Source organism: Gopherus evgoodei, chromosome 5, assembly GCF_007399415.2.
Source record: "Gopherus evgoodei ecotype Sinaloan lineage chromosome 5, rGopEvg1_v1.p, whole genome shotgun sequence".
Taxonomy (NCBI): Eukaryota; Metazoa; Chordata; order Testudines; family Testudinidae; genus Gopherus; species Gopherus evgoodei.
This window is the reverse complement of record NC_044326.1, coordinates 91,464,563-91,482,031: the sequence shown is the minus strand read 5'-3', so window position 1 is coordinate 91,482,031 and position 17,469 is coordinate 91,464,563. Positions and strand designations below refer to the sequence as shown.

The window sequence follows — 17,469 nt, the reverse complement described above, 5'->3', positions numbered from 1 at the left end:
CAGAAATATGGGATCCCAAAATGGACTAGCCTGACATGTTCATTTGTTATCTTTGAGAGAATTAAGCCCTACTGTTTAAGAGACCTGCTGAAACCTACTCAGCAACTTGCAGCTAACACAATATCCACACACTGAGAATTATTTTTAAACAGCATTTAAGTTAAACAAAATGTCAGTCTTTGGGAAGGATCAAGGATGTGGTGAACAACAAACATTTCAATAAGATTTAAGAATAAAAAACTGAAGAACGAAAGGCCCTCCCCCACCCCCTGCACCAAAGCAGAATCAGAATAGAAACTAAGTGAGACATGTTAACAGAGAAGCACTCCAATTAATGTGTTACAGCTCCTTTAAAACAGAGAACAAACGGCACGGCTGCTCATGATACTGGAGGATGCAGAGCAATAATTGTCACTTAGCCACTTAACTCCCTGCTGCATGGCTCACTCACTCATTGTGGTTTATCTCTCAGCCAATTACTGCTGTCATTTGCATTTCAATGTGTGCCCTCAGGAGCCAGAGCAGAGTCAACAGCGGAACAGGAAATAGAAGCGGAGTAACTTGGTTACCTGAGGTTGGCTTAGGGTATGTCTACATCTAAAATTTTGCAGCGCTGGTTGTTACAGCTGTATTAGTACAGCTGTATAGGGCCAGCGCTGCAGAGTGGCCACACTTACAGCAACCAGCGCTGCAAGTGGTGTTAGATGTGGCCATACTGCAGCGCTGTTGGGCGGCTTCAAGGGGGGTTCGGGGAACGCGAGAGCAAACCGGGGAAGGAGACCAGCTTCTCCGCGGTTTGCTCTCGCGTTCCCCGAACCCCCCTACAAACCGCAGGGAAGGAGACCTGCTTGCATGGAGGTTCGGGGAACGCGAGAGCAAACCCTGGAAGGAGACCAGCTTTGCCGCGGTTTGCTCTCGCGTTCCCCGAACCCCCCTGCAAACCGCAGGGAAGGAGACCTGCTTGCACGGAGGTTCGGGGAATGCGAGAGCAAACCGGGGAAGGAGACCAGCTTTGCCGCAGTTTGCTCTCGCGTTCCCCGAACCACCCTGCAAACCGCAGGGAAGGAGACCTGCTTGTTCGGGGAACGCGAGAGCAAACCGGGGAAGGAGACCAGCTTCGCCGCGGTTTGCTCTCGCGTTCCCCGAACCACCCTGCAAACCGCAGGGAAGGAGACCTGCTTGCTCGGGGTTCGGGGAACGCGAGAGCAAACCGGGGAAGGAGACCAGCTTGATTACCAGAGGCTTCCTCAGGTATGCTGGGATACCTGCTTATTCCACGGAGGTCAAGAAAAGCGCTGGTAAGTGTCTACACTTGATTACCAGCGCTGGATCACCAGCGCTGGATCCTCTACACCCGAGACAAAACGGGAGTACGGCCAGCGCTGCAAACAGGGAGTTGCAGCGCTGGTGATGCCCTGCAGATGTGTACACCTCCTAAGTTGCAGCGCTGTAACCCCCTCACCAGCGCTGCAACTTTGTGATGTAGACAAGCCCTCAGACAATATTTTATAATTTGGGGGCAGGACTGCTCTCTGTATGTGGCCTCATGATGTTGGGCATATATTTTTCTTTAAGGCAAATTCAAAGACCAGATGGAGTAATGCTGAAGAAGATTCAGAAACAGGAAATAAAACCAATGGAAAGTGAGTTTAGACTGATTTCCTCAAAGACTCCTCTGCCCTGTCTTGTCAGCTGACTTTACAGCTAAGGAAATACATATTACATGAATACAGGAGTCCCACTACGATATTCTTCTGGAATTTTGTACTCCAAGTTCACTTTTCTCAGTCACTTCAGCTCTACAACACATGTAGAAAATGTGTACAGCTCGCAACTCTGTTTTCACGGTACATTTGTCACTTCTCTGTTGTCTTCACTCTAGAACAGGGGAGGGCAAACTTTTTAGCCCGAGGGTCACATCTGGGGAGGGAAATTGTATGGCAGGCCATGAATGCTCACAAAATTGGGGGCTGGGGTGTGGAAGGGGGTGAGAGCTCCAGTTGGGGGTACAGGCTCTGGGGTGGGGCTGTGAATGAAGGTTTGGGGGTGCAAGAGGGTGCTCCAGGCTGGAATTGAGGGATTCAGAGGATGAGACGGGAATTGGGGCTGAGGCAGGGGGTTGGGATATGGAAGAGGGTCAGATTGCAGGCTCCAAACGGCGCTTACCTCCAGCAGCTCCCAGAAGGAGTGGCATGTCCCCACTTCAGCTTCTACGCAGAGGTGCGGCCAGGAGGCTCTGTGCCCTGCCCCATCTAAAGGCACTGCCCCTGCAGCTCCCATTGGCCACGGGAGCTGATGGGGCAGAGGGAATGTGTGGAGCCCCTTGGCTACCCCTATGCATAGGAGGAAGAGGAGGGACATGCTGCTGCTTCCAGGAGCCGTGCAGAGTCAGGGCACATGGCAAGCCCCCGACCCTGCTCCCCAGCTGGAATGTGGAAGTGGGGCAAGCCCCGGACCCAACTCCCTGGTGAGAGCTCAAGGGCCGGATTAAAACATCTGAAGGGCTGGATGTGGCCCCCGGGCCGTAGTTTGCCCACCTCTGCTCTAAAAACAATGCAACCACTTTATTTTACATTAATAGTCAGACATTTCTGGTGAAATTAATACTTGCTAATTGCAGAAATGGTTAATGGCTTGTATTGTTAATGGTTTGTATTGCAGTAGGTTTAAATCTATGTATTCACAAAATATCACAGCTGTTTACTACCAAGGTTCAGCCACATTTTAAACAGCTTAGGTTCTTCACAATATTTGGTGTTCAGGGATCAGATTCTTAGTCCTAGCTGACAAGTAATGCTCAGCTTATCAGCATGCTCCCTATAACAGTCCATCACCACAGGTTGCATAGCAGCCACCCAAGGGGATAGGAAGACCTGTTGTAGCTGGATCTAATTCAATGTGGTCTTGGAAACTGAAATAAGATTTCTGACTTCTTCAGCCAACAAGAACCAGAAGATGTACAGTACAATCAATTTTATTTGTTGACAAGATACATTTCCATGGGTTTTTCCATGAGTGAGAGAAGAACATTCAGTGGGCAACTCATACTATCCACCCACTGTGCACACAGAGCAGGATACAAATAGTTGGTGAAGTGCAAAACAAATTTTATCCTTCTACTTGGGACTATGTTAAGGAAAGCTGGTTTGTCACTAGCTAACTGCAATCTTCAGGCTATAAACTCCCCACATAATATTTGAAAAGGATTCTGTTCAACGTTTACCTACAAAACTCAGAAACAAAACAAATTCATTGAGGCTTCTTTTTAACTAGTAGTCAGAAAAATGATGGGTAACTTAAATTCACCATGGCACCTAGCCTACTGCTCACATTAAGAAAACCTTACACTTTCTCTCTCTCTCTCACATACATACACACACACTTTCAAAAAGGCTTCATAATCCACCTCTCACAAAGACAGTACTTAAATAAATGATCCAATGCAGCTCTTAAAAAGCAAGTAGCCAGAGTGCAAACCTCGGTTAATTAAAGGCCAACACAAAAGTAACTTACCCTTCCCTTTGTCTCTTTTTAAGTGTTTTTAAATGCTTTTTTTGGCTGACCAAATTACTTGAAACTCTCAATATTAATAAGCTGATCAGTTACTGGCTCCCTGTTTGCTAAACTGAGCCAACAAACTGCTCTTTTTCTTTTGTCTCCAAGCCAAAGGAAACTTTATGCAGAATGAAATCTCTCCCTCCCCCTACAGTGAATCACAACACAATGGTGATTTGGAATCCTGCCATGTATCACTAGAAACAAAAAAATGCAAAGCCAAACAACAAGGCAGGATTTGAAGCAGGGTCTCTGAAACAAGAAACTCCCTTCACCACAGTCTATATAGCGACTGACTACAGCCTTTATACCCTAAACACCACCACTGTGCAAGGTACTGCTACCCTTCTGTATACCTGCTAGTGTTGAGTTTCATCGGGTTCATATGCATTCACAATTATATATTATAGTTCACTATGCTACAAAATGGAACAAAGTCTTTTGTTTCTTGATTTACCAATCCACATCTGCCAAACTTGCATATAGTACTCCTGGGGGAATTCTGTGCCACTGCGTGTGTGCAGAATTCATGTCCCGCCGCCCAGATTTCTTTGCTTCCCTGCAGGAAAAGACTTTCTGACAGCAAAGCAAAGGGAAGCTCCAAGAGCGGTCACGCACTCCTCTCTAGCAGGGCAAGCACATCGTTTCGGGCACCCAGAGGAGAGATAAATCACCACAGGGCTGGTGGCTCCTACCCTGTGCCGGGATCAGCTGTGAGTCGTGGCTGAGCTGAAGGTAGAGGAGGATGTGACTTCCTCTTCTACCCTGCAAGGAGTAGATGGGGTTGACTCAGACCAACCCCCCAGAAACCTCCCCCATCTGCAAGCAGCTCAGCATCCTCCTCTGCTTCCTGCCCCCATTGCTCCTCTGCCACAGGAGGAGGGGTCACTGTACAGAAAGCTGATCCTCCATCCGCCCAACCCCCATGCATTTGGACCCCCCGTACTCAGGGGGGTCCACATACCTCACCCCGTACACTCAGGCACACACCCCCAGCCCTCCATATCCAAACCACTGAACCTCAACCCCTGAATCTGGAGCCCCCATGAACCCAGACTCCCTGCCTCTGGACCCCCACTCCTGCACCCAGGCCACTCCCCACTGAGCCCCCTGCACTCAACCCCTCACCCCATTAAGCCCCACCCCCCTGCACCTGGACCACTAACAAGTCCCCCACACCCAGACTTCCACCCCACTGAACCCGAACACCCACCCCACCAAGCTCCACTTTCTGTGCACCCAGACCCCCCTTGCTGAGTCCCCCCACACCCATACCCCCCTTGCTGAGCCCCAACCTCCTTCACAAGGAATCCCCTGCACAGTCCCATTGCCTCTGTACCAGCAACTCCCTCCAAAAAATGAGCCTCTGTGGATCCAGATCCCCCCACACCTGGACCCCCACACTGAGCCTCCCACACAGAACCTTCTCACCCGCACACCTAGATCCCCCCCACACTGAACCCCTCCACACTTAGATCCTGCCTGGTTGAGCCAGCCTGCCCCACACCTGGCAGGCCTGGAGTGGAGGGGCAGGGCCCCAGGGTGTTTCTGGGGCAGGCATAGCCCTTACGCTGTGTCAAGGTTGGGTGCAGCTTCAATGCCGAGTTCATGTCCTGGGGTAGGGTGAGGTGGGGAGCAGGCAGGGTGATCTTCCACCTCTGTGTAGCCAGTGGCATGTACTCCCCACTGCCATGCTGAAGTCTCCATATTTATTTATTGACAAATAAAACTTGTAGAATTTTAAAATATTGTGTGCAGAATTTTTCATTTTTTGGTGAAGAATGCCCCCAGGAGTAGTATAGACAGAAATCAAGTCAACTGTGTGCAGTAGAAGTTCTGCAAAAGGAAAGGCAGGTTGAATGATGGCCTGGACAAAAAAAAGTCCATTGGAATCATCTGTGGTGAATTTGCTGACGTCCAGTGCTTATGAAAGTGACAAAGTGAATAGAACGTGGACTGTAGCCAAGAACTGTGCTAGTAAGCTTAAGAATGATCTGAACACACAGCTCTGCCTATACACCTCAATCCAGACCTCTAATACCCTGTCATTCTTATCCAGAGCAGAGAGCAAGTAGCTTTGTGGTCTTGGGAAGTGCACAACATGATCAGCTGAAACCAAATGCATTTCACTTGCAATAATCAAAATCTGAAATCAGTTTACCAGAACTGAAAGTTTAAAGCATTAATTCACTACGCTATGCTTCCCAACCCTCTAGATTTTGGAATGGTTTCCTACCCCTATGGGAAGGGGGTAGTGTGACAATTCAGAGCACTTGGACTCTGTTTGCCAGGCACTTGCAGCCAGACTGTTCAACCTGCTTCTAAAAGGGGGAGCAGACCTGGCAGTGGATGGAACATGACTAAGGCCATGTCTACATCTAAAATTTTGCAGCGCTGGTTGTTACAGCTGTATTAGTACAGCTGTATAGGGCCAGCGCTGCAGAGTGGCCACACTTACAGCAACCAGCGCTGCAAGTGGTGTTAGATGTGGCCACACTGCAGCGCTGTTGGGCGGCTTCAAGGGGGGTTCGGGGAACGCGAGAGCAAACCGGGAAAGGAGACCAGCTTCGCCGCGGTTTGCTCTCGCGTTCCCCGAACCACCCTGCAAACCGCAGGGAAGGAGACCTGCTTGTTCGGGGAACGAGAGAGCAAACCGGGAAAGGAGACCAGCTTCGCCGCGGTTTGCTCTCGCGTTCCCCGAACCACCCTGCAAACCGCAGGGAAGGAGACCTGCTTGCTCGGGGGTTCGGGGAACGAGAGAGCAAACCGGGAAAGGAGACCAGCTTCGCCGCGGTTTGCTCTCGCGTTCCCCGAACCACCCTGCAAACCGCAGGGAAGGAGACCTGCTTGTTCGGGGAACGAGAGAGCAAACCGGGAAAGGAGACCAGCTTCGCCGCGGTTTGCTCTCGCGTTCCCCGAACCACCCTGCAAACCGCAGGGAAGGAGACCTGCTTGCTCGGGGGTTCAGGGAACGAGAGAGCAAACCGGGAAAGGAGACCAGCTTCGCCGCGGTTTGCTCTCGCGTTCCCCGAACCACCCTGCAAACCGCAGGGAAGGAGACCTGCTTGTTCGGGGAACGAGAGAGCAAACCGGGAAAGGAGACCAGCTTCGCCGCGGTTTGCTCTCGCGTTCCCGGAACCACCCAGCAAACCTCAGGGAAGGAGACCTGCTTGCTCGGGGTTCGGGGAACGCGAGAGCAAGCCAGGGAAGGAGACCAGCTTGATTACCAGAGGCTTCCTCAGGTATGCTGCGATACCTGCTTATTCCACGGAGGTCAAGAAAAGCGCTGGTAAGTGTCTATACTTGATTACCAGCGCTGGATCACCAGCGCTGGATCCTCTACACCAGAGACAAAACGGGAGTACGGCCAGCGCTGCAAACAGGGAGTTGCAGCGCTGGTGGTGCCCTGCAGATGTGTACACCTCCTAAGTTGCAGCGCTGTAACTCCCTCACCAGCGCTGCAACTTTCTGATGTAGACAAGCCCTAAGGTAGCTAAAGCAGTGCACACCTGAGGCAGTCTATGCCAGATCTGTGGAATCCCAACCACAACCTAAAACTGCCCTTTCCTTGATGGAAACCCCAGAGCAAACACCATCTACCCTCCCCAGTAGGTGACCTCTCCTACTAGGGGACAATACCTACCTTCGTTCACCAGCATAGGTGAATCACATCTTATATGTTGCTTACAGTAGGATTTCTCATTAAGTCAGTCTAATTTACTGCCCAGTATAAAAACACTTCACGAATTTGCGTGTCATCTTTGCGCAGGGCCATGCTAATCTTCTCTGTATCATTCCAATTTTAGTATATGTGCTGCCGAAGCGAGCACTGCCCAGTGTAGCTCACTAAGCTTCACCACCATCTCCACATACTTGACTACACAATCCACCTTTTATGCAAAGTCTCACAGACTCATGCTATCAGGACACCATGCAGCAGGTGCTACATCTAAACATTGGCTAATCTTGCAGGGGCAACAGAGACAAAACCTTTGCTGATTAGCACTGATTACTTGCAGCTGAAAGGTGAAATAAAAGATAGACCTAAATGACATTGAAACACTGGGCCACTTTGAAGGAGGATACTTGGTACAACCAGTTTCTTTTCTGCCTCCCAAAACAGAAAGACAGACAAAGTGCCGAATAGCACACGGCACCCAATTTTCAGATGAATTTATTACATGTAGAAATCCTCTTAGGTGCTATGTCCAGCATTAGAAGAAGACTGGCAGAATTACAACAAAACACTGTATTCGGGACCAAATACTGTTCTTGCAGGGCTTTGATTTCATTTTTGCTTATGAGGGAGCTCTCTCATACACATAAATGGTGGAGATTGCAAATATTTCAGGTGGGAGGTGGTATTTCTGCATTTCTTTGGTTGCCAATCTAATTAACTGTGACCACTAATTGGATAAACAGCCAAGAGAAACTTGAATATAATTCCCACCCTAAAATTAAGCAATCAGCCAGATTTCTAGAGGCAGTAAGCACTCACAGATCCCATTTGCAGTAGAACCTCAGAGTTACAAACTGACCAACAAGCCACGCCCCTCATTTGGAACCAGAAGTACACAATCAGGCAGCAGCAGATACAAAGAAAGAAAGAAAAGCAAATAGTGCAGTACAGTACTGTGATAAACAAACTACTAAAAAAAGGGAAAGCAGCATTTTTCTTCTGCATGGTAAAGTTTCAAAGCTGTATTAAGTCACACTTTTGAAAGAACCACCATACATTCTGTTCAGAGTCACAAACACACTACATTCCCAAAGTGCTCGTAACCCTGAGGTTCCACTCTACCTAAACGGCAGCTTTGGATGCTCAAGCCCCCTTGAAAACCAGGCCGTTTGCTCCTGTTTTTATTTCTTGCCTGGTGTCTCTCCTCCTCTATCTGGGGAATTATTCTGGTCTCCTCCCACATCCTAGAATATTATTGTTGGTTTCCTCCCATTTCATGGTTCACCTACTTCCTCTTCTGCTTGAGGCTCCCACTTTATTTATGTCTTCTGCTCCCTGCCTTGACTGCCTACTACTGCTCCTTCTCCCCCTCCCTTATTGTTCCCTTTCTTTCTACTCCTCTCTCTCTCTATTTACAGTGGAAATGTAACAGCAGCTTTGCAGCTAAAGTCCTGGGTCCAGCTGGAGGCTCTCACAAGGCACCATGACCATACATAACCACCTTCTGGCTGTGTGAAGCAGAGCAAAAGGCTGGACTCCTCCACCTATCTGGCAGGATGGTAGGAGATGCAGGCACTGAAACTATCATCCCAGTCCTAGACCCGTAAGGTATGTCTACTCAGAAGTTAAACACTCACAGGTGGCCCATGTCAGCTGACTTGGGTTCATAGGACTCAGGCTAAAGGGCTGTTTAATTGCAGGGTAGATGTTCAGGCTGGACTCCCTTGTGAATTCCAGAGCCCAGACTCCAGTCCAAGCATCTACACCAGTGGAGGGCAACCTGCAGCCAGCGGGCCACATACAGCTCATCAGGGTAATTGGACTGCGGGCCATGAGACATTTTGCTGATGTTGACTATCCACAAGTTTGCCCTTCCCGGCCAATGGGAGCTGTGCGAATCGTGGCCACTGGGAGCTGCGGGGGGCCATGCATGCAGACGGTCAACGTCAGCAAAATGTCTCATGGCCTACAATCTGATTACCTTGATGACCCACATGACATCTATTGGTCTACACCATAATTAAGCAGCCCCTGAGCCCAAGCCCTGCAAGACCAAATCAGCTCACACGGGTCAGCTCTGGATGCTTAACTGCAATGTAGACAAACCAACACAGAGTAGAGGGTCCCTGGTCAGCAGTGCAATTCCTCCCTTTACAGAGCAGTTCAGATCCTCATCTGCCCAGTTGATTATCCAAAGCACTGAGTGGGGCACTGATTCTGGCTGAAGGGTAGGATTCTCTCTTATTAAGAGAAGCAGAACTGTGAAGCATACTTAGAAGCAATGTGATCTCTGTAACTTTATAACCAAGTTGATAGAAAATTAATGCTGAGAGTCAAACTCACAAGAGTTCAGAAATGCAAAGAAAAGGATTCCTCATTTTCATTTCTGCTTGTTCTTTCTCCTCTTCCCCTTTCAGTGTGCATGTACCTCCTTCCTCCCCCATTTCCACAACAGCCATATCTCTGATCCCTTTGAGTTATAGGCATTATGATTAGCATTAAGTGAACCTGAGAAATTCAGTTAACCTAATCTGGACATTTCAATCTGCAAAACTTGAATGAAAATCTCAGGAGAACAGTCTCTCTTACAGATTTCAGTGCTTTATAACAAAAGGAGTTCAGCTGAATAACAGAGAAAGTTTCAGGTCACTTTTTATTTTACCAGGATTAGCTCAGCCATTCCCAATGATCTCAAGGCAATTTAACAAATAACTTTACTATAACTAGTATATTAAATATATCTGTAACTTCAACCCAGTTACCCCATTCTTCTCCCCCAACCCCCACAGTTAATTGCCCTTTTTTAACTCTCTTGTTACAGAGAGAAGAATGAGGGGGGCTTAAACCAAGAAGAAAAACAAGCATGGATGTCTCTACATCTCCACACAGACTCCCCAGGTTTTTGGTGTTCCACCACTGGCCACACTTTTCATCCTCCTGTTTGGGCTTTGTGGGTGGAGTCACAGAGCACAGACCAGCAGCTTCATAGCAGCGCACTGACATTATCAAGGCTCAACATATTTCTTGACCCATTGGTTGAGTACATTGGTCACTGCTTCAATGAAACAGCAATTGCTATGAGTACACATTGTAAAAGTTTCTTATTTTTTATTGTTCCAAAACGCCTAATTAAGCAGAGATAATGCTCCTGTGTTTCATCAGCTATTCCCCCACGGGTACTAAGGAAATAAGCTTTTTTCCAACAAATGGAACTTTTTTAGCATTTAAAAAGCAGCCATACACAGTGGACACACTTGCAGCTGTCATTTGAAATGTAACATTTGGGTATCTTTCCTAACAGTCTGACCCTTACATTAAATACTACATATATGTATGCTGAAACGTATTTAAAAATAATTGCAGCTTTATAATTCTATTTTGAAATACTTTGGTCAATATATTCAAATATGGGTACCTAAAGTTAGGCCTCTAATCCATATTAGGCACCTAAAAGTCTTTGTTGAGAGAAACACTGAGCTACACTGTGAGTGTGGAGAGAGAAAATGGACTGAAAAAGGGTAGCTTGAGGCACCACAAAATTCATTGGAATCACTACAGCTCAGGAGTTGGCCTTTTCTTCACCTCCTGTGGCAGCAATATCAGAAGGGAACACTCTCTTCTATCAGATTCCCTCCTCATTCACAGCTCCAAGAGCAGAATGATTAATTATCACGCTTATTTATTCATTATTCTCAGTATCACATGTAGTGAGTCAGGGCAATTCCAAATAGAAAAGAACAAACAGTTCTCTGCCCCAAACAGCACACAATCTGAAGACAGACAGTGGGGAAGGGGAACAACATACAGTTAGAAAGATCCAAAAGGCAATTGGCCCTGTCTCAATCATACAATGTTAACACAATGTAGCAGAATATATACATTTTCCTTTACACTTGCTATTATCTGTCAGCTAGTTTGCCACAAGCATCACAGCAGGGGATATAAAAACAAGACAAAGACTGCTAAGTTAGGAGGGGAAGAGTTTTACTAGACTTTGGAGGGAGTGGCAAAGGTAAAACTTGAGAGGCAGAACCTTAACTTGAGTTGAAGGGGGATTCCACTGTAGTTGCTGCCTTTCTGATCCAGGATATTCAAGATCCCACATTCATAGACCCAGCCTGCTTTATCATTCTGTATGTAACGACACAGACTTGGTCAATGAAGACTGATCCAGCAACACATTTGCTATGTCAGTACAATCTTATAACTGCACGTACTGGCTTATCTCTTTGTAAACAAACTAAACCATACTGGACTAAGTGTGCAGGAAAGTACACTAACCATGAGTGGATTTAATTTTTTTTGGCACTACAAGCAGCCACTTGGTTTAAGTGGCACGTGTCTTAGTATTAAGACTCATACTGAGCAGTTCAAAATGTGACAGGCAAACAATACACAAAACTGTCTATATTCACCAGTTTGTAGGTTTGTGATGCAGCAATGTACGCAACTGATTCCAGAGAGTGAGGGAGACGTATCTAGGAGGGAGACCTCAATTTTTTCCTCCCAAAATTCCCCAAAACTGTCTCTGAATACACCCATTTCCAAAGGTGTGCTGACCTGCTCTTATGAATGCATAGTCTCTGTAACAGGTAAACCAAAACCTACTCTAGCCACCAAATCAATTAGTCTAATATTGTATTTTAGTGCAGCAAGAGCCAGCCTCAGCTGTATGGAAATTGTATAAGTACAGTGACTTAGGGAAATATGTCACTGCTCTTAGACATAAGATTTCATTACAAGCCAGCCCACTGAAAATAGATGTTGGAGAGAAGAGGAAAAGGGAGAGACTTTCAAAAGAGAAAAAGAAAAAAGCCTGAGAGATCCACAATAATTGAATCTTGATTCACAGTGAGCCAAGAAATACAGCTCACACCCAAACACAGACACTCCTCCATGGCAGACAAGCATCCTGATGGTTGCTGGCTTTGTTGTAACAACAGGAAACCTCCCCCTCCCCACTAGGCACTACTGAGGCTTTTGCTCTCCTGTCCCGAGCCCCTGACTACCAGTTACAGGACTAAAACATCTCAGAAACGCAACATCGATCGGCCACAACACAAATATCTTTTTGATTCAGAAGGACTGAAAGGGACCAAGACATTTTTAAAAAAGGGTGTTTTTAACCTAACACATAGTATAATGCAAAAGCAATTAACATGGCTTTCTTCTTTGCAGTAATACACATTAGTGTATATTATCAGCAATTGCAATAACCATGTCACTGTTGTAGCCTGTTTGCACAAGGATTAATGTTAAACTGGAAGCTCATTAATTATTGAGGTCCAGGAACAAGTATTATATCTGAAAACCTGGGAGTAGCGTAAGTGCAGCTTTATTTTCGTTCTGTTCATGACTAAACAGCTTTTGAGAATCAGGGGACCTTACATTTTCCAGGCAACTTAAGATGTGGAAAAACACAGCTAATCTTTAAAAGCAATTTAAAGCAATACACAAGCAAGCTAATAAAAGACTACAGCACAAAATCTGAAAGGCACATTTTTATACTGAGTATTAGCGGGGGTCAGTATTGTGAGCAGGCTCTTTTTAACAAGAATTCACAAAACCAGGGAGGTCTGTGATTCTGCAGTGAACTGCAAACTCAGTCAGGATCCATATCGCTTTGAAAGATGTAATCTGTATTGTCCATTTCCCTCCTCCTTCTCTCTGCATGAGTACAGATGTTCAGATCTTATAGCTAACCCTCAGCAATGGATAATGAGGTAATAACTCTGCTCAGACTAAAGCCTCTGTGGTTACCTTCACATTAACTTCCAAACTAAATTATCAGATTCACCATACCAGAAACAAAATTTGAGTTCACCAGCCAGACCATCCTGTTGGTCAGGAAATGGTTCTAACAGCTACATTTCAGCACAGTTTTTCACCCTTCAAAGTTGTGTACAGTTACTGTAAACTTATGCAACAAACCACCTCCACACTCTAGCTTTGAATAAAAAACACACACCATAGACTATTCTTGAATACTAATGCCAAAACTACAACAAATGCTAATTTGGCACCAACAGCCTATGATTAAAAAAACAATAAAGGACCTTAAGTACAAGAATTAAGGCATCATTGTAAAACACCCTCTCTTTCTCTTCCCCAAAAGGACAGTTACATTGATTTTTTGCTTTGAAGATTTTAGAGTTGAAGTCCCTTACATGACTTGTTAATCCAACGCCCTTTTTGTTTCTCCTTGGTCTCTCTTTGAAGGGACATTAAGGATGCCTAGCACTCTGGAAAAGAGCAGAGGGTCAGCCTGATATCTCAGTTAAAACTCCCCAATACAATAAACGAATTTTAATCTCCTAGGTAGTATCTGAGACCTAATAGTTTCTTGGTGTCCCTGTTCAGTTACTGAATTATTGGTACTTAAAATACAGCATTCTGTAAAGAACTTTAGGATACTCTGAATGCCTATGATAATTCAATAAATAATACATGTGCCCTTTTATAACACTGTTCAGTCAAGGTTTTGAGATCTCAGAACATTTTATAAACATCAGTGAATTAATCCTCACAGTGCTTGTTTTAATCACAATTTTACAGACTGGGAAACTCAGGCACACAGTGATGAAGTAACTTCCTGAAGGTCAGACACCAACTCAGTGACAAAGCTGGAAATAGAATCCTTACTGCTCAATTCCCTTCCATGTGCTCTCAAAACCAGACAATATTCCCTCACAATGCTATATAAAACCACATTCTATTCTAATCACCCATTTCGGCACGATGCCTAGCCCACACAATATATTTCATCAAAAGAGTGAAAAAGCAGATAAATAACCTTGGAGAACATACTAGCCGAGATTAAAAGAAAGAAAAGATAAAATAGACATCTCCCATGTAGGGTCTGGAGGAGTTTTGCACATCAACCAGCTATATGCTAAACTAACTTAATAAAGGACCCACTTCTCCCCCCGTCACTCTCACCGTTCGCTCCTCCAAAACACTAGGAACTTTAGGATAAGGACTAAAATAAACATGCTTGTTCAAGGAATTTCTCTGCAACGCGACAGTGGTTTCTGAGTGTAGCAATCAGACATCAGAAATACTAAGGATCTAGTAGGTCATAGTGTCCATTCTTCTACCAGTGCAGGATTTTCCTGCTAGATCTTCTTATTTTTCTGCTTGCAAAGTCAAGTATTTATGATGTACAGTAAATATCTGCCCGCATTAATAGTTTAATGGACAGATTCATATGTGAACACCTGGATAGGGAAAGATGCTTATGGGGAACACAGTGAAAACCAAAAGTTCTTCCTGCTGTCAGTCAAAAGAGTTGTGCAATGTAAAATCCCAATGATGCATCAGTTGAGGCATCTAAAACTGGGCTTGGGAGTCTTGAGAAACAGAACTCTAGATTAGAAACCTAGCCATTCAATTAAGAATCAGTTTCTATCATTTGACAATTATTCCCCCATCAGATTAGTCATGGTTTTCAAATGATAAAAATGGATACTTAATTGCTTGGCTGGGTGTTTTGTAATCCACAGTTTAATGCCTCAAAACTCCTAAACACAGTTTTAGATCCTTGATTGATGTACCACTGGGTTTATATTGGGATGTTGCAAAAGATATGATTAGCTGATAACACAATTGTGACCCTTATTCAAGTACAAAACAAAGACCACTCTTTAAAAAGCTGCCTTTATTCAAGCCTGTATTTTCTAGCAGTTTTAGCATCTAATACTTGCTGAGGAAGAGAGTTCTCACTTGCTTTCTTTTCACTGATATTTTCCATGCTTTCCTATACTGTATATGGCGAGACTTCCCCTGCTTCCAGGCAGGAAGGACTTGATGAGAGCTGGCCCTGCTATGAGTCATTATGTCTCTTGTGCTACTACCTCTGAGGGCTGGTCTACACTACGCGGAGGGATTGATCTAAGATATGCAACTTCAGCTACGTGAATAGCATAGCTGAAGTTGAAGTATCGTAGATCAAGTTACCTACCATCCTCACGGTGCAGAATCGATGTCCGTGGCTTCTCATGTCGACTCTGCTACCACCGTTCGCGTTGGTGGAGTTCCGGAGTGTGTTCGGGGATCAATATATCGCATCTAGGTGAGATGCAGTATATTGATCCCCAAGAAATCGATTGCTACCCGCCGATACGGCCAGTAGTGAAGACGGACCCAGAGAGACTAAACCACTTTTCCCTTCACCTTGTTTCTAGCAGTCAATTTCACAACTGCTGTCTAGCAGAGCAGCTGAAATGTATGATATATCTGTGGAGAGTAAGTTACTCTGTACACTCTTTAAAGCAGTGTTGATTTTTCTACCTACATATTTGCATAAAAATATATTCTTAGTGGATCACACATCCCAAGTTGTGGACACTGCCTCAAAAGCATACTCCAAAGTAACATATACCATATTACTTCAAAAATATGAGAAAGAACCCATGGAAGCATCTCAGAACATGATAAACTACTGAGACCAAAACTGTCAAATTAATTTAATGGAACCCACAACAAAATTCTTGCAAAGACTAATGTATTGTGCCAGGAAATGACATCAAACCTGAATACAGTAAAGTTTAACTTTTCTACCATCATTATTATTCTCATTATTATTACAACCACTTGTGAAGAGTATCTCTCTCATCAGAACACAAAGCCAGGTCACTACCTAGTATAAGGAACCGGTACTTAGCAAAATTACAGAGATTTATCTCTGACATTAAATTAGTTCATCTAAATTTCAGGAGCTGGAAAGGTATGGAGGGAGTGATGAAATATAATTTACTTTGGAACATCATGCAAGAGACTAGAAAACCTATTAAATATGCAACTGCTCCGGATGAGAGACAAAGTTATAGCATTCTGATAGGCATTTGTTTTAAGGCATCTTGACTTTAAAAATAGGCTGCTTTACAACATAAGTTTTGGTCTCCTATGTACTCCTTCAACATTTCCACATAAGGTCAACTTTCTCTGGGTGATTATAGCACTGTACATCAGTACTATATAAAGATAAGAGACCCATCTTTTCTCACAGCAGCAGTGGGTTGTGATGTTGTATGGTCTGATCCAGCTGTCAGCTCAAAGGTATTTTGTCTTTCTTCACATTTCAGCAAGATACTATTATGTTCTTTTGGCCATTTTCCCAAAGTTGAAATAATTATAAAAACAGACAGTGAATTTATTTGGTAGTTTCTTTCTTTAAAAATATATTTTGCCCTTACAGAACAGGAAAAATTCTAATGAACCGTTTCTAAGCCACCAAAAGCTTCTACAAAAAACTGGCTAGCTCTCCTCCACCTGATCCTATAAACACTGCTGGCATTTTTCCCCCCAATGCCTCTAACATATTTTCACTTAGCACCAGTTTGATGTATAAGATCTGACAGCCAGGCAGTTATAGGCCACCTGCATCACTGTCGCCATGACAACAATGAAAGACAATCCATGATCCCATGCCCTGGTCACACGTTTCAATACAGCTTATCTGTCCAAAGCCACTGAGTCTAATGGAAGAGAGTAATTACAATCTTCCATTCATTGTCAAAATTCTCACCATATAATGCTCTTCAAAATTATTTTATTCCTCTCACATGGCTGCTTTGCAAAAAAAGAAAGAAAGAAAGAAAGAAAGAAAGAAGAAGAAGAAGAAGAAGAAGAAGAAGGAAAAGAAACCTTAAGAGAGTGTGGGGAGGGGGGAAGAGGAGAGAAAAGGGAGACTGTGACTGGTATAAAAATGTAGCAGAATGTGAGCGAACTGTCCCCTTGCAGTGTTAAAGGACTAATCAGAAGCAGAGGAACGTACCAAGCACTCAGAGGGATAAATTAAATTCTCCCTCTTATTCATAGATCATAACTCATGATTCTTTTGGCTTTGGCTGCCAGGGAGAAGAGAGAATATCAGCTGCCTCATATTTCCCCTCCCCTTCCTGGGTAACGCCTCTCTATGAAAACTGAACAATCACAGTACTGTACAGTGCAGCAGCAGCACTCCACTGAGCAGCCTGGCTGTTCAAATAAACTATATTGTCACTATGAACAGAATCCTGAAAATCTGTACCAAGAGATGGCTAGGTGGTAAAACTCCCAAAAGACCCTAGCTATCCTCTCGTTCCTAATCCCTTGGCCTTGTAAACGAGGATACATACCCCTATGTATATCCTTCCTGACCACCCTGAGGACATCATGCCCCACAGACTTCACAGCATGCATGTGCCACTGGGAAACATTACAAGACACTACTCCTTTGTCCATAGATCCACACC

At 44.8% G+C, this 17,469-nt stretch overlaps 1 protein-coding gene and 1 pseudogene across 2 annotated transcripts in view; both read right to left on the bottom strand.

The window, feature by feature from the left end:
• MAML3 (mastermind like transcriptional coactivator 3) overlaps nucleotides 1-17,469 on the bottom strand; it is a 367,191-nt gene that overhangs the window by 306,494 nt on the left and 43,228 nt on the right. The window lies entirely within an intron of this gene.
• LOC115652986 lies at nucleotides 7,287-7,385 on the bottom strand (annotated as a pseudogene).